At 39.3% G+C, this 25,834-nt stretch overlaps 1 long non-coding RNA gene across 10 annotated transcripts; it reads left to right on the forward strand.

The window, feature by feature from the left end:
- On the forward strand, positions 1 to 25,587 carry LOC103699311. Of its 10 annotated transcripts, none has more exons than XR_003384096.2 (8): positions 1 to 381; positions 2,000 to 2,088; positions 2,308 to 2,390; positions 2,948 to 3,045; positions 10,129 to 10,206; positions 11,360 to 11,489; positions 11,662 to 11,703; positions 24,800 to 25,587. It is a non-coding gene; the product is annotated as an uncharacterized LOC103699311 (long non-coding RNA). The 10 variants fall into 10 exon arrangements; XR_003384098.2 differs by having other exon boundaries at positions 25,222 to 25,587; XR_005508861.1 differs by having other exon boundaries at positions 2 to 381; positions 10,129 to 10,185; positions 25,222 to 25,587.
- Positions 25,588 to 25,834: the final 247 nt, after the last annotated feature.

Here is a 25,834-nt window from a genome sequence, read left to right on the forward strand (position 1 = left end):
CCCGCAGCGCAGCTTTTCCCCCGCTCAACTCCTCGTTCCCTCTACGCAGCCCGGGAAGAAGCTCTCTAGTCGGAGGAGCCATGGTACAAGAAAATGGCCGAAGACGGAGTTGCCGAGGGCGGTAGCGACGGCCGCTGCTCGCTCCGCTCCGCCGTGCGCCGCCCTGAGCGTCGACGGCCTCGGCAGCAGCCCACGTCTCCCCGCGATCGCTTCCCCGGCGCCTACCACCGCTTTTTCGACCTAAAGTTCTTCGCCTTTACCAGGGGATCCACCCATCCTTCCATCCCTAAGCCTCGCGTTTACCAACTTCTTCTCGCTTCGTGCTTCTTGATCTGTTCCTGCTCCCTTCTTTAACCGAGGCCACGGTAATCCTTCGTCCAGGTGAGCCGTGAGCGTCTCTGCTTTTTCCTTTTTCATTCGCTTTTAGCGATTTACTCCATCAAGATTTGTTCTTTTTTCCCAATATTGGGTGGTTTATTATGTCAAAAATTTGTTCTTCTGAATGATACCGTGCCCGATGGATGAAGTAAACCCTAAAGAAGCATGTAATTGTTTTTTTTATGGGTTTGTTTCTTTCTTTTCTCTTTTCTTGACGTTCGGTTGTTTCTTCTCTTCTTTGCAAGCAAGAAAGTAGAAGTCTTTGCCGGTTTCTATCTCTAATATTATATATCTGCGCGTTCTTTCCAATGCCGATCGAGCATTATATGTAATATAATTAAGGTTTCTCTTGAATTATTTTTTCCTGTTTGGTATTCTATTTTATTTCCTTTCAAAATATTTTATCTGGGATATGCATTACTTGAGTGGGGTTTGGTGCTATCTGTCATGCCACTTGAATGATGTGGATGTAAAGTTGTCCATTCCCTCTTCTCTATTGCTTTGATCAGTCCATTTTCTCTTTTTTCTCCTGTTTTTGGCATTCTTTTAATATGCTAATGTAACCTTAGTTTGATTATAAGCTTTTCCATGCAGTACGCCATGGGTAACACGTGTTATCTCACTTTTCTGAGGTTCCCTTTTTATCTCTCTGAATGGGTCCTGTTGTAAATTAGCATGCCTTGTCTTTATGGGAAAAAATATCTGTAAAACTTCGACCACTCTTAAAATTTGGTTGTCAGTCAGGTTTAAATCCGAAGCAATCAAAATAAAATTTAATGTTTAATGTTTAATGACTTGTGAATTCTAGTGTGTCCCTCGCGTCTCTTTGCATGTGATGATCTAAGGAATTCTACTGAGGGCTGGCTATATAAGAAATTTGCATCAACACTTGAAATTGTTATCTATACCTGTCATTTATAAATAGTGGTAAGAGTAGAAAATCTAAACAAGCTCCTATTGGGTAATTCCCCAGTTACACACACACACATACATACATATACATATGCATATAATTATACGTATATAGGTACATATATACACCTTTATATGTACATATGTATGTATGTGTGGACGTATGTACGTGTATGTATGTATATATGTATTTATATATATACACATGTTGGCATGTTAAATATTCTTCTTTCCCCTGCAGGTCAAATTCTCTAAGTGACAGTGTGATTGTTGAGGCCTAGTTGACTGTTGTTGACGGTAGATGCTTTAAGGGATTTGGTTATGTTGAATTTGCTCCTGAAATAACTCAAAATATAAGGCATTTGTTTTTCTTTTTTAGTGGTAAACTAATTCTTCTGCTGGTAACTTACATTGCATGGATTGCCTTCTTCGATCTGTAACTTGTAAAACATTCACCTTATTCTCCTATGATGATTGCTTTAAAAATTTCTAGTTTAAAAATTGCAGATAGTAGAATACTCCATCCTGTTTTTTTCCCTTCCTTTTGAAGTTTGAACACCTTCAGCATTCATCTGAAAAAAATTTGATGTGAAGAAGTTTTCCAATTTTTCTCATGGAATGAGGACTGTCCTAACCTCCTAAGTATATATGGTTGTCCATCATCTTTTATTTTCACCTTTAGTTGTGTTTATTTCTGATTCTTTTGCAGGCACTGGGAATGAATTTCTGGAACTGTGGGGACATGCAGTGAGGCTTGATTTGGTACTCTTAATGAGGGCACCTATACCCTTACAATGGGTATTGCTCTTCCCTTTTTCTTTTCTTTTTTCTTTTTTCTCTTTTTTTTTGCTTTGCAAAAGATTTTTCGTTTTTGTTTTGCTGGTATCATGTGGGTCATGAAAACAAAAATTATAAATTAAAAAAGGGAAACATTATCTCTACATGCTGCAATTTTTAATCGTGCATGCAGATTTTCTAGTTAATCTATTTAGGCATCTTCTTGGCTTCCCCCCTCAGATGCTGGATGATGACGAGTATGCTTCCACATGAATCAATATTCATTGAGATGACCTATAATCCTATCAATTGGTCTGACAAAAGTAAGTCGTATACATGGCTTTATTTAGGTACATGCACACGTATATGCCAATGTATGTATACAAACACCATTCTACTGCTATTTGACTACTTAGTAATTGTTTGGTGCGCCAATTCTTTAGAGCATCACATAGAAGTCTATGTTTTTTTTCCTGTTCTGCTTATAGGTCGAGCTGGAAAAAAACTTGTCATAGACATGGTTGTATTTAAGTACATGCACATGCATATGCAAATGTATGTATACAAACACCATTCTACTGCTATCTGACTATTTAGTAATTGTTTGGTGCACCAATTTTTCAGAGCATCATATAGAAGTCTGTTTTTCTTCCTGTTCTTTTTATAGCTCGAGCTGGAAAAAACTTAAAAGAAAAGAATTGCACAGTGGTAGGCCCCGATTTATATTGTTGTAGATGCCAAATTATTTCACTTGTGCATATTGGAAGAAGAAAAGTAATTCTTGCCAAAAGGGCGAGAAAAGCTGTCATACTATACTAATAAAAGTTTTGGATAAATCCCTTGAAGAGGATCAGGTATAATCTTAATTACTTATGTCCAGGCTTTTTTAGGTACTTGAAATGAATGGGTTAGGAACTGTTGCGGTGTGCAATGAGGCTTGATTTGGCCAGTAAAAGGGGCACATGCACCCTTATGCAGGTGCTGGTCTTCCCTTTTTCTTTCTCTTTAAAGAAGGTTTTCATCCTTATATTGCGGATGCATTGCAATTCATGGAAGGAAGAGTCTATATATTAATAAATTTGATGTACCCTTGTAAATATATAGGGAATATAATTTTTGGCTGCTGCATTTTTGAAACATGCATGTGGATTGGTGGGCATGGCTACGCTAATCAAGATGGTCAAACATGTTCTTGTGTTTTTTGCCCCTTTTGTGCTATATGATGATGGGTATGCTTCCAAATGAATTGTCGATTACTAAGATGATTATATCAGTCTGATTAAAAAGTGAATCATGTACATTTATATTATTTATGTTCATTAATATTCATATGTATGTACAAACACTATTCTATTGCTATTTGTGCATCAATTTTTTTGAAAGAATGTGAAATTCATGCTTTTATTTCCATTTTAAATATAGCTTGCAACCGGTGAAAAGGATTTAAAAGTAATGTCTTTGTACTTTGTACAGTATTAGGCCCCATTATACATCATTGCTGGTGCAACCTATAATTGATTACTATAGGTGTAGATTGATTTCATAATAATCAATTATGGTGCGATTGATTAGACACTTCAGCAAATACTCATCATTCCAAAAGATCATCATAGAGGTATGTGAACGCAAAACAAAACATGATAGTTATCTTATTAATGAAGCCTAATCAATGAAATACAACTAGCGCAACAAACTAAAAATAACCACAACAGAACCATAAAAAAATACTGCCAGTAAACTCGGATTCCAAGGATGTGATAGATGGCAACGATGGTAATGATGATGGGTGGAGATAATGATAGATGGACGAAGAAACGTGGGCTGGGCAAAAGATGGTGATAGAACTAGTCGGATAATTACCTCTGCGAGTTTGGTCCCTTCAATCCAATGAGAATCTTCAGGCCGCGCTCCACCAAGGTATCAATATGAAGGATGACGGGGTCAAGAAGGTGGCTCCAACAAGAAATAGGTCAAAAATAGGATGAAAGTGAAAAAGAAAGGGTCTCTTAGGGCTTTACCCAAGGTGGCATAGATTTTTTTCTTCTTCTTTTCTTTTTTTGGCTGTTGTCCTCTTTTTATAGGCCGAGTTACTGTTCCATGAATAGTAACCGGGTCGGGTTATTGTTCCGTGAACAGTAACAGGTCGGATTACTATTCACTTGAACAATATTTTTTCTCTTTTTTCTTTTTTTTTTTCTTTTTTCTTTTCTAACTCCTTCCTCCATTCTTCCATACATTCAAAATGCATAATTATATTTCCAAGATTATCATCCATCATTCTTCGTTCTTAGAGATGAGTGATGACTGTGGGCATTGAAGAAAGACTAAGGCTCAAGCAATTAAGTATGGTAGTTTGGAGTTGGGTTAGGCTTTCTATTACACCTAGGTGGATCCTTTTTGCTTGGCAATACTAGTACATAAGTCGACTAAAAATTCAAGCCTAAACATAGCTTTGGATGGAAAACACAGAAACAACAAAAAATATAAACTATGTATAAGATGGAGTCCTGAGACTACATCAGTTTCCTCCAGCTGGGAAGAACTCGACTCCCGACGAGTTGACATCCTGTATGCGCTGCAACAAATCGGATCTCTGGCGCCTCAACTCATCCTCGCTGATCCATGAACTGTCTGATATAGGTCTCTCATGCCAACGCACAAGGAATCTGCGGTACTGCCCACGCTTAGTGTCTACTGCTCGCACGTCAAGAATATCCTAAATACTCTCATAAAAACTGGACTCTGAGCTGGTGCTGGGTAGATCTGGAACTGCAACCACCTCTGGTGGATCTCCATGGAACTGGTATAGGTCGGCGACATTGAAAATTGGGGAAGTCTGGACGTTGTCTGGAAGCTCCAATAAATAGGCGCTCTCCTCCAGCTTTCGACGTTTGCGGAATGGACCATACTTTCGCATGCTGAGCTTGCTGTAACTACTCAATGGAAATCTCTCTCTCCTGAAATAGGCCATCACCAGATCGCTCTCTGCAAAGTGAACCTCCTTGCGATGACGGTCAGCATTATCCTTATACCTGGCACTGGAGTCAAGCAAGCGCTGATGGACTTTTCATTGGATGTGACAGACCTGATCAATATTGTCCTCTGCTTCAGCACTTATCCGACCATGATAGGGAATGGAAGTACGATTGAGTATGTGTGGAATAGGAAAACCATAGATGATTTCAAATGAAGACTTACCAGTAGTACGATTTATAGAACTGTTGTATGCAAATTCAATCTGTGCTAAAACCAAATCCCACTGCGTAGGACGCTCACTAACCAAACATCTAAGCATGTTACCGAGTGTCGGTTCATTACCTCTGTTTGACCATCTGTTTGAGGGTGATAAGCACTGCTGAAGTTTATTTTTGTTTCTAATTTGCTCCAAAGAGTTTTTCAAAAATAACTAGTAAATTTTGTATCTCTATCAGATGTGAATGATCATGGAATACCATGCAGTCTAACAATTTTTTTAAAAAATAAATGTGCTATATGAGATGCATCAGATGTTTTCCTACATGGAATGAAATGTGTTATTTTTGAAAACCGATCCACCACAACAAAAGTCGAATCAACCTTCCTAGCAGTCATGGGTAGTACTACAATGAAGTCCATGGTGACATCCTCCCAAGAGCCACTAGGGATAGGCAACGGGGTGTACAAGCATGTATTTTGGACCTTTTCCTTTTCTTGCTGACAATGTTGACATTTTTGCACGTATCTAATGACGCCATCTCTCATCTTAGCTCAGAAATATTTTGAATTTAGAATCAAGGCCCTTTGAGTACGTTCTTTGCCTCTATCTTTCACAAAATTTTTCGTGTTATACCCATGCAATTCCTTTTGTGGATAGAGTGTGATATTCATTGTCTTTCACAAAGAAACATGTGTTCTTTTCTCTGTCATGTTGGATCTTCCTATCGTACCGCCAAGGCCTATCTAACAACATGTGGCACACCTACATAGGCATAACGTCACACCATACCTGATCTTGGTATCGTTTCCCAATGGAAAACTCTACTAGACACCTGTGGGTGACTGGAACCTCATCTCCCTCCTTAAACCAAAGTACCTTATATGGTTTATGAATCTTTTGTGTAGGTATTTTTAGTTTATCAACCATGTGTTGAGATACGAAGTTTTCAGTACTGCCACTATCAATCAAGACAGAACATCTATATCCTCCTGCAGTACCTATAGTCAAGAAAATACTTCGCCTCAACCAATTGTCCTAGACAGATTGCTTAGGTTCAGCCATGACACGGTGAATCACTAGAAGTGGACCCACCTCATCACCTGTAATGTGGACATCGTCGTTCTCCGACTCATTCTCCTGTTTAGACTCACCCTCATTTGCCTTTGGATTGGGTTCATCTGAATCGTCCTGCCATCCTTGCTCAATCAGGTGTGATTGAGACTGAAATTTTCTCAAGGGACATTCAGAGGATTTATGTCCGGGTTGTCGGCACTTATAGCAAATGATAGTAGAATCAGGTGTCGGTGCCAATACGCCTTTGCCCTTGTCCCATAATTCCTTGCTAGTATTGGGCTTTAAGGCAGTTGGGGTCTTGGTAGGGTTCTGAGAACTTATTGCCTTATTTCCGAACTGACTCTTTTCATGGGTAGTGGGGTTTTTGTTTGAGTCCCACTTTTGACCACTAGTTCGCCTTTGTTGTGCTTCCACTCTTAGTGCACGGCGATGGGCATTATCAATACTCAAGACATCGAACATCTCCACTTGGTCCAGGATGTCCCGTCTCAAGCCATTGATATATCTACTGGCAACATGAATGGGGTCCTCACTAAGGTCGTTTCTTGCTTGGAGCTCATAGAACTCCTCGGTATACTCATCTACGGTCCTAGTCCCTTGTCGGAGGTTTTGGAATTTCAAGTAGAGGTTTTGGCGATAATTCAATGGGACAAATCGCTTCCTCAACTTCTCTTTCATCTTGCTCCGGTACGGATCTTATCCTTAACTTGCTGAACTCTTCGTTTCTGGAGTTGTTTCCACCAAACCAATGCGTGTCCTTTTAATTTGAGAGTCACAAATTTGACTTTATCCTCAGAGATTTTCTTCCAATCAAAATATTGGTCGATTTTGTCGACCCAATCAAGGAAAACATCTGGCTGGAAACGCCCCTCAAAATCCCCAACATCAATCTTAATGCCATCATTCCAACGTCTGGCACGATGGGGTTCTCTATGTGGTGGTCTCTCTCTGTTCCTACGTGGTGGTCGGTCATTTAATTCATTTTCTATCTCATCTGATTCACTACTCTCGACTACCCTCTGATGGACCCTTTGTCTACCTTGAGGTCCGACTTTACGTCTTGGTTTATTCTGATGTTTTTTCTCTCTTCTAGGTCTCACTATCTTAGGTATGTTTAATTCTAGTCTAGTCATGAAGTTGGAGAGGTGTTCTACCTGTTGTTGGATCTGCTCTAAGATTTGTTGTTGGGTTCTAAATGCATCTTGCCAATTATCAGACATGATTGTAGGCTAAGATTCGACCCAAAATTGTTTCGGAGGTGCTTCTAATGTTATGGAGGTGAAACAGATTTTTTTCAGAAAAAGTTTTTCATATTTTTTTTTATTTTTTTAATGCCGAAAATAAATATTTTAATACATAAATTAATATTTTAATGCAGAAATATTTTTTTATTTTTTAAATGCGGAAAATGAATGCAAAATTTTTTTAAATGCAGAAACTAATTTTTTTGTATTATTAACTCCGAAAATTAAAATTTTTGTAGTTTTAAATGCAGAAAATATAATTTATTATTTTTTAATCCAAAAAATATATTTCTCTGTTTTGAAGTGCAGAAATTTAATTCTCAGAATTCAAAGTGCAGAAAAAATGAATGCTATGATGCAAACACAATAATAAAAATTTCTAGATATGCAAGACCTATTTGCTCTGATACCACTTTGGTGCAACCTATTATCGATTACTACAGGTGTAGATTGATTTCATAATAATCAATTATGGTGCGATAGATTAGACACTTCAGCAAATACTCATCGTCCCAAAAGATCATCATAGAGGTATGTGAACGCAAAACAAAATATGGTAGATATCTTATTAATGAAGCCTAATCAATGAAATATAACTAGTATAGCAAACTGAAAATAACCACAACAGAACAATAAAAAAAATACTGCCAGTAAACTCGGATTCCAAGGATGTGATAGATGGCAACGATGGTAATGATGATGGGTAGAGATAATGATGGATGGATGAAGAAACGTGGGTTGGACAAAAGATGGTGATAGAACTAGTCGGATAATTACCTCTGCGAGTTTGGTCCCTCCAATCCAATGAGAATCTTCAGGCCGCGCTCCACTAAGGTATTGAGATGAAGAATGACGGGGTCAAGAAGGTGGCTTCAAGAAGAAATAGGTCAAGAAGCAGGATGAAAGTGAAAGAAAAAGGGTCTCTTAGGGCTTTGCCCACGGTGGCACTCACCTTTCTAGGGTTTCTTTTTCTTCTTTTCTTTTTTTTTGGCTACCTCTTTTTATAGGCCGAGTTACTGTTCTGTGAATAGTAACCGGGTCGGGTTACTGTCTCACGAACAGTAATGGGTCGGGTTACTATTTACGTGAACAATATGTTTTTTTTCTTTCTTTTTTTCTTTTCTAACTTCCTCTCTTCTTCTATACATTCAGCATGCACAATTTTATTTCCAAGATTATCATCCATCCTTCTCCGTTCCTAGAGATGAGTGATCACCGTGGGCATTGAAGAAAGACTAAGGCTCAAGCAATTAAGTATGGTGGTTTGGAGTTAGGTTAGGCTTCCTATCACACCTAGGTGGACCTTTTTTGCTTAGCAGTACTAGTACATGACACGACTGAAAATTCAAGCCTAAACATGGCTTTGGATGGAAAACACAGAAAGAACAAAAAATATAAACTATGTATAAGATGGAGTCCTGAGACTACATCAATTGTAGAAGCCAAGTTGTTTCATTTTTGTGCATAATGCAGGAAAGGATAATTCTTACCAAAAGGGCGAGAAAGGCTTGAGTTGTACCATATTTGTACAAGGTTTTGTAAAGTCGCTTGAAGTGATTGGGTATTCTTTTTTTTTTTTCCTAAAAAAGAAAACTGATCAATTTAATTTTGACTCTCTTTGTGCTATATCTTAGTTTTGAATGTGTTAAGGAATTGAAACTTTTTTGAAGAGCATTTCGGGCATTGCAGAGTGATTGCTTGAGTTTCCGTATGTTCTCTTGGGGTTCCCTTCTGAACTCGGTGCCTTCCTCCACTTTACCAACCACAAGTTCATTTTGTTTGACCACTATCCCCCCTCCAGTGATTCCTAACCTCCTGTTTACCCCACTCTCTCTTTCTTGATCAATTTCTGATCCCTTCTTAAAACCCTTTCTGCTCTGCAAAACTGAGAATGCTCTAAAGTCAAACAAAATATACCCCTCTGACAGAAAATCCATTCGGATTATGTGATCCTGCTCACATCCTCTCTCAAGAAAGACTGGCATCTGTATCCTCTACATCAAAGTGAGCATCTCTTTCCCCTTGCTTTTCTCTTTTCCCACTTTTAGTGATTTATGGTGTCTATGCTTTATTCTTTTTCCTAAGGTGTCTAAATGTCTTTCGGTGACATCCATGTTTGTACATGTGCATGTTTAATGCGGTTCTTTCCCCTATAGGGTTCAATTCTACAAATAGGCAGGGGGATTGTTGAAAACCTGGTGGCTGTTACTGATGATGGAAACTTTGAGGGATTTGGTCATGTTGAATTTGGCACTGGAGAAGCAGTTCGGAAATTAATCTATTTTTGTTGTTTTTTGTTTGTGGTGGTGTATTATTTTTCCAGCACATCTCATAGAACATGTCATCTGTTTTCTCTGATCTGTAACTTATAAAAAACTGTGGCTAACGAAATACTTCATCTTTTTTCCCTTAATTTTCGAAAATCTTCAGGTTTCTTTGAAAAATCTTCAGCATTCATCTTGTGCTAAACAAGGGCAATTAGAAGCACATTAGGTTGTGCGTTGTCTTTATCCCCTTTAGGCTGATTTATCTCCAAATATTTTGTAGGCACTTGAAAGGAATTGTTGGAACGTGTGGTGTGGCTTGATTTCGCCTGTGAAAGAGGTGCATATACTTCTTATAGTGGTAGCGATCTTCCTTTTTTCTTCTTCTTGTTTTTTTTTTTTTTAAGATTTTGTTCTTGTGTTGCTGATATTGTGTGGGTCATGAAAAAAACCTCTTCATTAATAAATATAATGTGGCTCTATAAATAAATAAGAAACATTATCTCCAGAGGCTGCATGTTTGGAAATGTGATTGGAGCTTTGTGTGCTGCTTACTCTAATTAACAGCCTATTCAAACATGCTGTTCGTTTTTCTCCCTTGCATGCTAGATATCGTCGAATATGAAATGAAGTGGCGTCCATTGAGATGATTCATAATCCTATCTATTAGTCTGATAAAAAATAAATTAGATACACGGGCGTATTTATGCATGCATTGATGTATATACATTACCTGCGTGTATGTATAAAAATACTATTTATTGGTCTTTGACTATTTAGCAATTGTTTGGTGTGCCATTTTTTTAAAATTCATAGTCTAGAAGTTCATAATATTCTTCCCTTTCTTCTAATAGCTCAAGGCCTTAAAAAAGACTTAAAAGGAAAAAATTGCACCTCATTAGTCCCCATATTATATCATTGTTTATGTCAAAAATTGTTCCACTGTTGTGTATATTTCAGTAAGGAAACAAATTCGTACTAAAAGAGTAGTATAGGTGCGACCCGTACTATCTTGCAATTCATATTTGTCATATTGAATGATCCTGGTAAGATTACTTTTTGTCCATATAATGCATATAGCTCTAGTTTCTGGTTAGGCCGGTTCGTTGGCTCTATATGAGTTAGCAATATTTGATCCCTCTGACCTTGTTCTTGATCCAATGTGGAGACAAACATCATCTTTTGTTCAAGACGACAGACTACAGACCTGCCTCGGTGCCACGAGCCGCTCACCCACTAGAGACTCCAAATTATAGTATTGATTACGCCAGATATGATCACTCGAGTTTTCTTCTTTAACTCTAACACATGTTTGATGTGGTGTGGGAGCTGCTCGCACCTGTTCACACCCTTATGATCACTCAAGTTTTCTTCTTTAACTCCAGCACCTTCCTTTGCTCCACTAATTGCAAGTTCCTTTTGTTCAGCCATGTTATACACTTTTCCTACAATCCTTAACCTCCCATTTTGCATCTTTGTGTTTCTCAATTGATTATGCTCTTCTATTTAAACAGTTGTCGCTCTCCGTAACCGAGAAGGCTTCAAGTCAAGAAATCACAGTCTTTAAAGGGGACATTGGATTCCAATTACATGTATGCTGATATACTCTCTCAAAAAAGACTGATATCCATAATCTCTGTCTTGGTGAGCAATCTCTGTCCTTTCTCCCCATACCCCGCCCTTCACTTTAGCAATCTATTTAATGCATGATTTTTCTTGTTCTCTCATCTTTAATGATTCATTTTGTCAAAATTGGTTCTTCTTGATATCTTTCTACTCTTGCAACAAACCAATGAAAACCCTAAAATATTTGCAGGCATGGTCTCAATGTTTCAATTGGCCATTGAATCTCTCAAAGGTACAGTCTTGCCCAATTCAAGCAAGAAGCTGTTAAGAGTTTTTCTTCTCTTTGTTTTCTATAGTTCTTCTATGGTTTGGTTCTTTACCATAGTTCTTTCCATTCTGTTTCTGGACATTAGATTGCTTCTTCTCTCCTTCAATAGGAAGAAAGTAGAAGGCTTTGCTGGTTTCCATCTCTATATATTATATCTGGAATTTTTTTTTTTGGCAAGGCCATATTGAGTGTTTTTTATGATCAAGGCTTCATGTGCTAAAGTACTCTCTCTCTCTCTCCATTTCTCTCTTTCGGAGTATCTGATATAGGCTTAATGTCAATGCCAAAGTCTTCATTATATGAGTTGGATCTGGTGTTTTCTATCTTGCCTCTTGAATACTATGAATCTTAAAGTTACCCTTGGTCTGTTTTTTTTTTTTTTTTTTTTGCATTATTTGTTGTGGTATTCATTTAGTATATTGATGCAGGCTTAATTTCATTTCTAAGATGTGCATTATATGAGTTGGATTTGTTATTATATTTCTTGCTTCTTGAATTTTGTGTGAAGGTCTCTTTGTTTTTCTTATCAGTTTAATTTATCTTATTTCTTTTATTTTGTATGTTTATTTTCTTTTTTCCAGTATGATGATTTGGGCTTACTTTCAATTTCCAAAGTATTTATTGTGTGAGGTGGAGCTAGTTATTAGTTTCTTGCCGCTAGGACTCTGTTTTCTTTTTTTTTTTTTGAATCTATTTTACCCCCAGGTTTCTCTGTTTGTTTGACCAATTTATTTTCTTTTTATACTTTCTCCATTTCATATTTTTTTATTACTTATAATATATTGATGTGGGTCTAACCCTGACATTTTTGAGGTATTTGTTATTTGATTTGTATTGATGTTATGTTTCTTCGCCTTGTAAATTTTTTGAATCTTAAGTTAGCCCTTGGTTTTCTTTATCTCTTGCATCAATTTATTTTCTTATTCTTGTATTTCTCTTTGTGGTATTCTTTATTTGTTTTTCATGTATTTTGTGAGGCTGAAGTATTGTTTCTCAAGTCTTCGTTATTTGAGTAGTTATTTCTAATATTTTTGAATTTCTTTTATTAATTTCATGATTTCTCTATTTGTTATTCATTTTCTTTTATCTTTTTGTTTTATGTTTTAGTTGTAATGGCAATATTGTCATTGTTTGATTTTGATTTAATGTTATATTTCTTCTCATTTGAAATTCCATGAATCCTGCATTAACTGTTGGTTTTCTCGATTTCTAATGGCCTAAGACCTTGCTAAAAAAGGCTAGCTAAAAGAAATTTATTGGGTTCCTTGGCCTTGTTTAGGAAGTCCAAATCGACCTGGTGCTTAACCGATATGGGACTAAACAACGCTCGCATGGGTCCTCACGCACTCTCCTTATTTAGGCCTTGGCATCCTTGCCTGTCTAAGGGTCCAAATTTATTCAATTCAAATCACAAACATTCATGGGTTGGATACGCTCTGTTACCATTTGTAACGTCTTAGGATCTCAGCCAACAAGCCTAGCTGGAAGGTGTTATTTAGATTTTTTGGCCCTGTATATGTACCCAAGATCTACTTAGTTTATGACCAATGTGAGAACTAACGTACACCTGCATGGGTCCTCGCACACATATTATGCTACAAAAGAAAACTCAATCCTTTTTTTGGTTTAGTAGTTGAATTCAATCTTACTACACTATAATTTAACATGAATGCAGTTCAATAAAATATTTCGAGGATTATACAAAAAGGGGGATGACATGAAATTCATCTTTGGATTATCCATGGTGAAATTTTGAGCTTATGACGGGACAATGATACTATCACATTTCCAACCTGTGATAGGGAACGATACTAACGTGGCTAGTCCAAATCTGTTACCCAACCATATGCTCACATCATGTGCTATTCTCATTCATAGTATTGGAAATAGCGGTTAGGACACTGGACCTTTGCCCTGGCAAGTAGGCTCGGGCTTAAATAGGGAAGTGTGTGAGGACTCGTGCGAATGGGTGTTTTGTTCCACATTGGTTATGTACTAGATAGATCTTGGTTACATATATAGGGTCAAAGAACCCAAATCATATCTTATGGCTTGCGTTTTTAGATAAAGTTCTAGGTCCTAGTCTTATGGCTAGCTTTGGATATGGTCCTAGGTCATTACAATTTCATGTTTATTTTAGCTTTTTAATATTTTCAAGGTAATTTATGTTATTTTTTTGTTGTTTTGGAGTCTATGGTCTTTATATGATTGGTTCGAGTATTATATTTCTTGCATCTTGAATCTGGGTGTAAATTAAGCATTGGGATTTTCCTCTTTCTTTATATTTTTATTTTATATTTTCTCTATTTGGTTAAGTATTCTATTTTCTAAATTTCGATGTGCGCTGAATTTTGGTATACAAGATATTCACTATTTTACTTGTATTATTGCATTTTATCTATTGCCTCTTGATTTTTGTAGATCTCAATTGAGACTTGAGTTCTCTGTATCTTTTATCAAATCATTATCTTTTTTTTTTAAAATTTAATCTATTTATTATCCCTTTTATTTGTTTTCTTCAATATTTTGATGGGGTATTTCTAGCACAAATTTATATATTTGAGTGAACATCTCAAAAAACAATAAACTCTCTTATTGGTTTCTTATAACTATAGTATTTTGAATAATAAACCTATAAATTTGTGGGGAAACAGGTGGTTAGCTAACATGGTTGCATTAGTGAATCCCCAAGAACCAGGCACTTGCATGTGGAGGAAGTGCACTCAAGATGTAATTTTGTTCTTTCTTTGGAAGCAAAGTATAACCACAATGATCTATATATCTGTGAACAAAGTGTCAATAGGCTGGCGTAGTTTAAAAATGTTAATGCAGAGTTAGGATATGCCCCAAGACATGCACATAGAGCCCTCCAATATGTCTGAGCACGATGGGTGGTGGAATATTGTAATGTCTTATCAGGTCTATGCAATGTTAGGTTAGAGCTTGCAAAGAAACTCTATGCCCCTATTTCATCCATGATAAATTGGTTCACATCTCTAAACACCAATTTGACCATAGCTCTATAATTTAGCAAGCATTTTCTCAGTTGTCAGCTTGATTGTTAGGTCATCCCTTTTTTCTCCTTCATTCATCCATCTTTCTCTCTCTATTAAGTTTAAGCCATTTGTTTTCTGTTTTTGCAGTTCAATAGGTTTTTCGATCATCACCAGCTTGGTTAACTGGTTGGAACCCCTCTCACTTGGGGAGAGGTTATGGATTTACGGATTCAATCCTGGATGGTGGTATTTCCACTGTATTCATTAAAAAAAAGGGTTCTTTCAATGTGTTTGTGCGGAAAAATTTCCAAGATTTATTCTTACCCTTGTAGAGAATCCCTTGTTCTGCTTGTTTGTTCATATATCTTTAAAGTGGCCATTTTCAATGACGAAGCAGGGAATATCCCAAAATGGTGCACATCTTCAGTTCTTCCTTGTGTTGCAATAGACGATGCCCAGTCAATTAAAGAAAATTCAATTGTGAAGGGGAAAGGTCCAAACCACATGTCAAAGGCCCGATTTCTCTTCAGACTGACCAAAACTGAATAAATAACATAGTGCATGACCAATCACCTATATTCCAGATAAAAAATAAAGGTGAGCTACGAGAGATTAAGAATCTCAGAGGAGATTTAGAAAAAAATAAAAAATCAATCTGCACATATCTGAGCAGTCAGCCAACAGAATTCTCCAACATGCAAATCTTCAACATGTTTTTGCTCCTAACTCTGTGTAATGGTGTCATATAAGTTTGGAATCTAGACACCTTGATAATCACAGATTTATCATGTTCTTTTACTTTTGTACTATATTCTGTCATTATGATAACAACTGATAATTAAAATGATGTAACCTCTGACCCTTTTTAATTGTGTCGTGGTTGTGGAAAAAATAACCAGAGGAACATTGTGCATAAAAGCCAAGAATTATTTGCTTTCCTACTGAAGTGGATTCAGTCTAGCACCTCCAAATTACTGATTTGATCAATCAATCCTTGTGTAGACTAACCAATAGGTATAGGTGTTTTATTCTCCAGTTTAATTAATTCTGTAGTATGTAGGTGCAATATGATATTATTTATTTTCCACCTATGGATGTTAAAGTAATTTGTAAGGTGTTGTCAGATTTTGCTCTATGTACCATTTGTAAGGAATCATTGGATTTCACTCCATCCCATGATGTCCATCAACATATGGATACATGTCATGAAATCCATGGATGAGCCCCTCACTCGAAGTACATGCCACCCAAGTTGGGCCAGCCCAGATATTACTTTGACAGCACCTCACCTGTTACCTTCACCACTTCAAATGAGGTTTCATGTCTCAAGGATGGTTAAAGTTTTGATGACCAATTTTTCTTGGGATTGTATTATTTGTAATAGGGACTTGGAATCTTTGAGGAGGATGGTGGATGGAAGTGCTTCTTGAATCTCTTCTGTTGATGAGATATGAAATAGTATCATATTTACCAGCTCAGGATCACTTTTATCTATCTTTTTTTTCTAGCACTCATTGATTTTCTTCTTTCTTTGAGTTATCTAGATAATGAATATGATGGGGACATCGGAGCTGATTATCTAACCGCCTAGTCCACCATCTTATTTACATATTTACTTTATTTTTATTTCTGGGCTTGTTTGCATTTTTATTAGTGTAGGGCTTATTTGTGTTATTTTTGGGCTTATTTGGAGTTATTTCTGTGTAAGGGGGTTTTATATTAATTGTGTTTATTTGGGCCCTATATATAGGTGACTATCTTCATGATTAGGATTTTAATGAAGTGAATTGAAATTTCTCCTCTACGTTCTCCTCTCTTTTCTCTTTTTCCTCTCCTTCTTCTCTTCTCCCCCTCTCCTCCTCTAATCTTCCTGCGTCCCTATAACCTCTTCTTCCTTCTTCCTCTTTTGTTCTTCCTTCTTCTCCTCTTTCCCCGCACTTGTGCTACATCAACTTGGTATCAGAGCTTTGGCTTTGCCCCTGCTGCCAAAGCCACGTTCCAGATTCTTTTCTTTTCCTTGATTCTCACTCAAAAGAAAGGGGTTCCTCCCTCTCGGTTTCACCAGTGAACGAAAAAAAATCTTTGCGGCGGGATCCACCGCCCATCACACCCGCGACCACCATCACTCCCGCTCGCCGCCGCAGGCCACCTGCGGCCACCACCTCGAAGTGAGGTCAGGTCCCCATCCTCCCTCTCGGTTGTCACAGAGAACAAAGGAAGGGCCCCGCCGGAAGATTTTCTCTTCTGCCCGTTGCCGTTTCTTCGCCAACTGCCGCCCCACCTCGTAGCGCCACTGACTCGCCACCAGAGATCGTCGCGTCCCCACGAGAGCGTCGCCGCCCCGAGTGTCTCGCGTCTGCCACCAACCGTCGGGTCCACAGAGGGGACCGCCGCCGACCTTCGCCGCAGGCCACGAAGCCGGTGGCCGTGATCTTGCCGCCGCCGCAGGTCGCGAAGCCGCTCTCGTGATCCCTGCCCCGGCCAGCAGCCGCCGCCGTGAAGATCGACGCCCTCACGAATCCGTCGGGGGGTTGAAGAAGGAATTAGGGTAACGGGTAAGTTCTCAACCTGGTAACCCGGGTCCAAAAAAAAAGCACGTGATCTGCACGGGCTGGAGATAACGGGTATCGGAGCGGGTTGCGCCCGATAATCCGAACCCGTAACGAGTTAAAAAAAAAAGAAGGAAAAAAAAACGTTGCACGTGACTGCACGTGCGTTTAAAAGAAAAAGAACCTTACTTGCCCATCTTCCCCGATCGGCCGCCCCTCGCCGCGCCTCCGCCGAGCTGCGCCACCACGCCCGCTGCCGTGCGACACCTCCTTCGGGCACCTCCTTCCCGCGATCGACCGCATACGATCGAAGCCGACCGCCACCGAGCCCCGACGACGCCCTCCCCGCTGATCCGCGCCGCCTGCGCACGCCTCGCCGCGGCGTCACCGAAGTCGAGCTCTGCCTTCTCTTTTGAGCCGCTGCCACCGCTGCCGCTCCACTGCTTTTGCGTCACCTCCGCCGGCTCCGCCTCCACCAAGCCTCGTCCACCGACACCGCCGCGTCATACCGCCTCCGCGCCGCTTCGCCTTCGCCGACGCCCACCACCTTCCTCCGGCCGCATCTCACCTGAGGCACACCCGCCGTCCTCGGCTCTGCCTAAGCACCGCTGCTCACCTCCTTCCCCGACTTCGGCCGTCATCCCCACCGTCGCCTCCCTCATCTTCTTGCCCACTCTGCCCTTTTCCCTTGGCCCTCCATCCTTCCTATACGAACCAAGGGCCAGCAACTCCAACCCCACTGACTCACCCCAGCCGCTCTTGCTCCCGTATTGGCCCAAGCTCGCACGCCATCATTTGAGCGCGGCCCAGGCCCAAGCGGCTGCAGGTCCTATCTCAGGCCCGACCTAGCCATTCTTCAGTCCATTTCAGAAGCCCAGGAGCCCCTTGTGCTGCAGATCCAGGTCCACAGCTCCAGCTAGCTCCGCCCGGCGCCAACTTCGTGCTCGAGACTCTACAACGGACACTTCCAGGTGACTGCATCCACCACAGGTGACAGGTTCTTCTTTCTTTTGGGCTTGTTTATCTGATTATGTTCTAGTTCTCTTGCATGACAGTCCTATTTTAAAAACTTACTTTCCTGTCAAATTTCAAAACCTAGAATATCTACTACCACACCTATCCTACTCATCATCTAAATCTAGATATTAAATTAGCACACCCTAGCGACAGGATATTTCTCAACATCCATCGATCAGATTACTTTTGGATTAGAATGACCGTAATACGTGCTTGCAACCTAACTTCTTATAGTGACTAATTTCATACTTTAATTCTGAAATAACCGAAGTACAAATTGGTAGCATTAGATTTTAAGTTACTTTTGTGAAAATTTGCTGATTTCAGAACTCATAGTAGGTTGCATTAGTAGTTGGTCCTGCATCCCATTTGGTCAGTTAGGGTCATTAGTAGCATTGCATGTCTTACCATCAACCAGTGTAGTCCTTGCATGCCAACCCGTAGTGGTAGGAAGTACCTTCTTACTCATTCTAAGACCCCGTTAGCTACAATGGATTCCAGAGTTCTGCAAGATCTTATGGAACAAATCGCTGCCTTACGAGCTGATCATGACGAATTCAAGCGAGAGATCGTGCTCTAATGCAACATCCGAGGACTCCTGAACCGTCAACCCCAATCGCAGCTTATCCCGAACTTGGTTTGGCCACACCACTTGTAGGTCTTCCCCATCCCCCTAGGAACCAACATCCTCCTGATCACCAGCGCGATCTTGACGAGCGACTACTTCGTACCGTAAGAGTAGATGCCCCCACACTTGCTGTTCAACTAGAGCCAAGCGTGTATCTTGATTGGAGAGTAGCCATGGATAATTATTTTGAGTGGTACGAAATGATTGACGATAGAAAAGTACGGTTTGCTAAAATGAAGCTTATTGGGCAAGCTCACTGGTACTAGCATAATGTTGAACATGTGCGTGAGACCCAAAGGCTTCCTCGTATCAGCACCTAGGAGGATATGAAAGAAAAGCTGAATGAGAAGTATCTGCCATTCTCTTACCGACAACGCCTTATGGATAGGTGGCAGAGATTAACTCAAGGGACATCAACCGTTGCTGATTACATTGCACGATTTGAGGAGTTTCATATGAGGTGCGGTGTAATCGAAGAGGAGACTGTTACTCTTTCTAGGTTTCGGGCAGGACTCCACGAGAAGATCCAGAAAGAATTAATCCTCCGAGAGATTACCACCCTTGGCCAAGCCTACCAGTTGGCTCAAGATGTGGATAGTTTCTTACGGATCCTTGTAGTGAGGCGTACTGACCCCCGGCACATGGTCCCAGGAGCCCGACCTACTCAAAATTATCTTCGGCAATCCAGACCACTTCCCAATCTTTCTAACCAGCCCGGTTCTAGCCAAGCACCGAATAGGACATCCTCGATGCCTGTCCAGAATCCCGTCAAATGATAAAGAAAAAGGCATACTAGGTTCCAACCCTCCTTCAAGAAGCCAAACCCAATGTTTCAGGTGCCAAAAATTTGGCCATATTGCGTCCCAATGTAATGCCAAGACCTATCTAATGACTGAATTTGAAGTTGGGACCCAGAAGACTGAATGTGTCGAAGAAGTTTATGAACCGAACATCGAGGATTTTGTAGAAGACTTTGGAGACGAACAGACCGGATTAGAGTTTATCCAAGCTGAACCCCAAAATGAGCCCACTGATCGAAATGACCAAAATCCTAGGCTTCATGTGGTTAGGTGTACTCTAGCTCAGACTAAGACCGAACAAGATTGGCGTAGGACCTTCCTGTCTTACACGTTCATTAAGATCAATGGTAAAACGTGCAAGATCCTATTTGATAGCGGAAGTTGCATCAACGCCATTGCTTCTGGAGTTGTATCCCGCCTCGGCCTGAAATCTACCCCTCATCCCAACCCATATAAGATAGCTTGGGTAGATATAACGTCCATCTCGATGACGGAAAGATGTCTCGTTCCGATTCAATTCCTATCTTATAACGACGAAATCTGGTGTGACTGCATTTCGATAGACGTAGGTCAAGTCATTCTAGGGAGACCTTGGTTATACGATAGGGACATCACACTTTATGGACGGTCGAATTCGTGTAGCTTTATGTTCCAGGGTCGGAAAATTATACTGACCTCATTGCCTCCTAGAGAGCTCGCCCCGGAAAAGAAGAGTGCTACACTACGGAAAGATGAATCACTTCACATCATTACTTCGAAAGAGGTAATGAAAGATATCGAAAGCCAATCATCTGTGTTCGCCCTTGTGGCTAGAGTTATCAATGTGGAATCGAATCCTGAGCACCCACCCGCAGTAGTTCCCCTGTTGGAGGAGTTTCACTCTGTTTTTCCTAAGGATCTTCCAGATACACTTCCTCCGATGCGTGATATCCAGCACGTAATTGACCTCATTCTTGGAACATCCTTGCCAAATCTTCCCCATCATAGGCTCAACCCAAACGAGCATACTGAGCTGAAACGTCAAGTTGACGAACTCCTCACTCGAGGGTATATTCGTGAGAGTTTGAGCTCCTGTGCTGTACCCGCACTCCACACTTCCAAGAAAGATGGCTCTTGGAGGATGTGCGTTGATAGCCGTGCCATTGATAAAATCACGGTTAAGTATCATTTGTCCATTCCTAGGCTGGACGATCTCTTAGATTTTATGTCTGATGCTACGGTTTTCTCCAAGATCGACCTGAAGAGTAGATACCACTAGATTCAGATTCATCTCGAATGTCCATGGCAAGATGTCAGTATTGACTTCGTGTTAGGACTTTCTCGTACCTTTATCAAGCATGATTCCAATTTTGTGGTTATGGACCGTTTCTCAAATATGACTCACTTTCTTCTCTATCCTAAGACTTCTGACGCTTCTAGAGTTGCCAAATTTTATTTCAATGAAGTCGTTAGACCTCCTGACCTTTTAAAATCTATTATATCTGATGGGAATGTTAGATTCGTGAGCTACTTTAGAAAAATTCTTTGGCACATTATAGGCACCAAACTAAAATTTTCTTCTGCCTATCATTCTCAAACCGACAGCCAGACTGAAGTTGTCAATCGTAGCCTTAGAAACCTGTTAAAATGTCTGAAAGGTAAACGTGCTAGGACCTGGGATTTAGTGTTACCGACAGCTGAGTTTGCATATAATAGTTCGGTCAATAGGTCCTTAGGCATGAGTCTCTTCGAAGTGGTGAACAGTTATAAACCTAGGCAGTCCATAGACTTGATTTCCATGTCTCATCAACATAGTCTCTGAGTCTGCACAATCATTTGCATCACACCTGCATTCATTGCATCCGAAAATCAGCAAACGTTTTCACTCTAATAACTTAAAATATAAATTCCTTGCTGATTTGCATAGACGTTATAAAGAGTTGAATGTAGAAGATTATGTTATTGGTGAGAATTAGACCTAAACGACTTTCTTCGGGAACGTTCAAAAAGTTGCAATCTCGTAGTGCGGGACCGTTCAAAGTCCTAAAGAAAATCAGTTCGAATGCTTATGTTGTAGATCTTCCTGAAGACTATGGGATTAGTGCGACATTTAATATTGAAGATTTAGTCCCATATAAAAAGTCAACATTCATTCCTTTTGACCCTTTTGTTGATACACCCGCCTCTGTTAATTACCTTGACCCATCACCTGCTATTGAGCCTCCACCTCCAAAATTTCATGCATGCAGAGAACACATAGAATATATATTAGATGAGCAGGTTATATCTACCAGGAGAGGAAGTTACTGGCGTTACCTTGTTCGGTGGAAAGGTCGATCCGAATCGAATGTGACGTGGATTTCACGAGCCGAGTTGCAACGCTTTGATCCTGACTTTCTGGAGTAGTACGACAGCCGGCAAGACCTGCACTCGACGGGGTCGAGTTTTTCTCATCCGGAAGGAGTTGATGGGGACATCGAAGCTGATTATCTAACCGCTTAGTCCACCATCTTATTTGCATATTTACTTTATTTTTATTTCTAGGCTTGTTTGCATTTTTATTAGTGTAGGGCTTATTTGTGTTATTTTTGGGCTTATTTGGAGTTATTTCTGTGTAAGGGGGTTTTATATTAATTGTGTTTATTTGGGCCCTATATATAGAGGACTATCTTCATGATTAGGGTTTTAATGAAGTGAATTGAAATTTCTTCTCTACGTTCTCCTCTCTTTTCTCTTTTCCCTCTCCTTCTTCTCTTCTCCCCCTGTGAGGATCCGTGCGGGCGTGTGTTTAGTTCCATATCGGTTATTAGCCGGGTAGATCTTGGGTACTTATACAGGATCAAGAAACCCAAATAATACCTTCTGGCTAGCTCCTTTGGGTGAGATCCTGGGTTATTACAAATGGTATTAGAGCGGATCCGGTCCATAACCTATGTGGACTAGGGGCCACTGCAGCACGGATCCATTGAGGCTGACCACAGGCCAATCGTGGTGTTTGTGATTAGATTTGAATAGATATGAACCCATAGCCTGACGAGAACGTCAGGGCTTGAACGGGGGGAGTATGTGAGGATCCGTGCGGGCGTGTGTTTAGTTCCACATCGGTTATTCGCTGGATAGATCTTGGGTACTTATATAGGATCAAGGAACCTAAATAATATCTTCTGGCTAGCCATTTTGGGTGAGGTCCTGGGTTGTTACACCCCCTCTCCTCCTCTATTCTTCCTGCGTCTCTATAACCTCTTCTTCCTTCTCCCTCTCTTGTTCTTCCTTCTTCTCCTCTTTCCCCACACTTGTGCTACATCAGAATATTAAGGCCATTCACCAGAGCAGGTCAGTTTGCTAATGCTAATATTATTGTTGACTTTTATATTCTCTTCACATTTTAGTAAACAAATACAGCTTATAGCTTCATGCTTCTTGTCTTGATTGAATTGACTACATAGCTTGTGTTGTGTATACATACTAGGTATGTACAACCATTTTCCATTTTGAAGTTTCAATTAGTTTGCCTATCAGTTATTTTCATGTATCACAAATATGTGCCATGATATAAATATATCTCTACATTTAGCTGACTTTTAGTGTGAATTGTCAACTCTTTGTAGTGCAATTATATTTGAGCATCACTATAATGCTCCATAAATATAAGCATCTCTTTCCATTTAGTTGACTTTTTAGTATGAATAATCTTCTATTCGGTGCAGAAGTTCGGAGATAAGGTTTTCTATATGTTTCTATGTAACAAAACTGTATTTTTCTACTCATGATTTTACATATTTGTAGTCTGAACATCTTAAGAATTTGCCAAATATTGCTCAGTATGAAATCTTAGTAAGTGTGTATCTATACTTTATTTGCTTGATGTTAATAAATTTGATGATTTGATCTGCTTTTGTTACATCTAAAATTCTTTCTTTCTGGTTTATCTTGGATATTGCTTCTTTACTTTCATAGTCAAAGGTACATGACCTTAAATAGTTAAATCCTAGCATTATTGTCACTAACTTGCCGTGGTATTGGTGGTATATACATGCCTAGAAGTAAGGTCTTGTTCCTTGGGGGAAATCTGCACTGTGCTGGAACTGTCTTATTGTAATTATGAATGGTTTTTACAAATAATATTTCCCATGAGTACTCCACACTGTACTCTGGTCTGGCAAGAACCTCAATATTTTGCTGCCTGGTAGTCGGTACCTAATTTGTGGTTCTGTAGTAGCTTCATTTGTATGTTGCCTTTCTTTTTTTTTTCTCATTTATATTTACTTTATATTTGGTACGAGATTGTATGATGTATTAGCTTAAATTATCTTTATAGCTTTGAATTAGCTTGATCTATAATCCTGGCTACATCTTTCACTTGATTTTGTCTGTATATTTTAAATGCCATCTAGGATAACTGTTTCTTATTAGAGCTGCTGATGCTGATTCGGAAAACTGCAGCATTATGTTACACTGTTGAGTCTTTCTGAGTGGGTCTTTTTGCTGAATACCTATTACCAAGTAAAGGGTTCAAATTTAGCTGTGAAAATATAATTTTATTTGGCTACAGCATGCATCCCATGAGTTTAGGTAATGTTTCTTGACGCATTTTTCTAATACCTTTACTAATATCACCATATGACCTTCTAACGGAAATTTAGTTCATGACCACATTCAGAAAATATGTTGCCTGTTAGCTGAGCTTGTATTTTTGTAAATTGTTGTTCAAGCCAAGACGTCCTGCGGCAAGCAGGTCTCAAAAAATAAATTGTTCTATGACTTCTCCATACAACAACAGCAAGACAAGTTTTTGCTTTCTTTTTCATGGAAATTTTACCAGGCAAGTTAATTACAAGCTGAGATGCCTGTAAGATATCTACTTCTTGCTGGTAAAGAACTTTTCATATTGATGTAGGAGCTGATTCTATGGGTTTTCTTGTTTAGAGCTGCCTGGCCTTGTACGTATATATAATGGAAAAGGCTCTGTGGTCAGCCAACCTTAACACAAAAAAAATGTGGCTTCAAGAATCCCCTTCCGAAAAGAAAAAAATAAAAAAAGATCTGTATTTTTTTCACCATGCACTTTACCGCCATTTTTTTTTCCTGCAGGCCTCCTCCACACCAAAGAATAAAAGAAAATCCTCAGATATGCTCCATTTCCTGGATGCTCTCCTCCTCAGATAAAAAAGTTTCTTTTCCCCTCCAAGCGATGGTCCTGCCATCCAAAACAAAATAAAAAGTACCTTGCCTGTGCACTTGCATTGCATGTGCAGGACTGTAGTATTTATATGACTACATTACTCATGTAGTATTTTCTTTAATTGGTTTCACAGGAAGTGAACCTTTTCCTTTCACTTTTGATGAATTTTGTAATGTCTATGGTAATGTGATAATTCCATTTCGAAAAACTTAAGTTTCCAAACAATTTTAGCGGAACAATTTATGAGTTCTATAAACAATTCTATTTATGAGTTTTCAAACTTAATGTAATATCTATATCTTTTCCACATTGATCTTTGCTTGTGCTTTAGAGACCTAACCAAATGGCTGTGTTGCACCCTGGTGTTTCCTCGAGCTTCAACATACGAACACATTGTATCAGCGTTGGTGCTGGTGATTGAATTAGGGACCGAAGCTTCTAGAAAGAGCTGGGATGAGAATGTGGGGCTGAAGGGGATACTTCTAAATCAAGGCAAGATGGAGACTAAACTTGAAGCTGAAGCACTTAACGATTTGTAAATTTTGATCCTCCAGTTCTAATAACAAATGATTTTTCTTATGTAAGCTGCCTGGCCTTGTACTTCTGTACTAGAATGCCCTTCTTTAATTTTTGTATTAATTAAATGTTCAATTATATGTCACAGATTTACAATTAATCTATATTTCTGTTAATATTATCTTCATATCTCTTTTGCTTTGCATGTTGAGCAGACTTAGAAACGACACTATGCAGCAAATTCTTTCATATATTCTTTTATTTGATATGCAGGACTTATTGTATTAAAAGAACTTTCATTTTTCAATATACTTAGAGCATTCATAAATGGCTTCCTTTTGCAAATGTAACTTGTGACATCTGTTTTATGTGGTACGTTAAAACTTCAATTTGATGGATTAATGATGCATGTCAATGCGAGTAAAATA

The sequence above is a fragment of the Phoenix dactylifera genome, unplaced genomic scaffold (genome assembly GCF_009389715.1).
Source record: "Phoenix dactylifera cultivar Barhee BC4 unplaced genomic scaffold, palm_55x_up_171113_PBpolish2nd_filt_p 000670F, whole genome shotgun sequence".
NCBI lineage: Eukaryota > Viridiplantae > Streptophyta > Magnoliopsida > Arecales > Arecaceae > Phoenix > Phoenix dactylifera.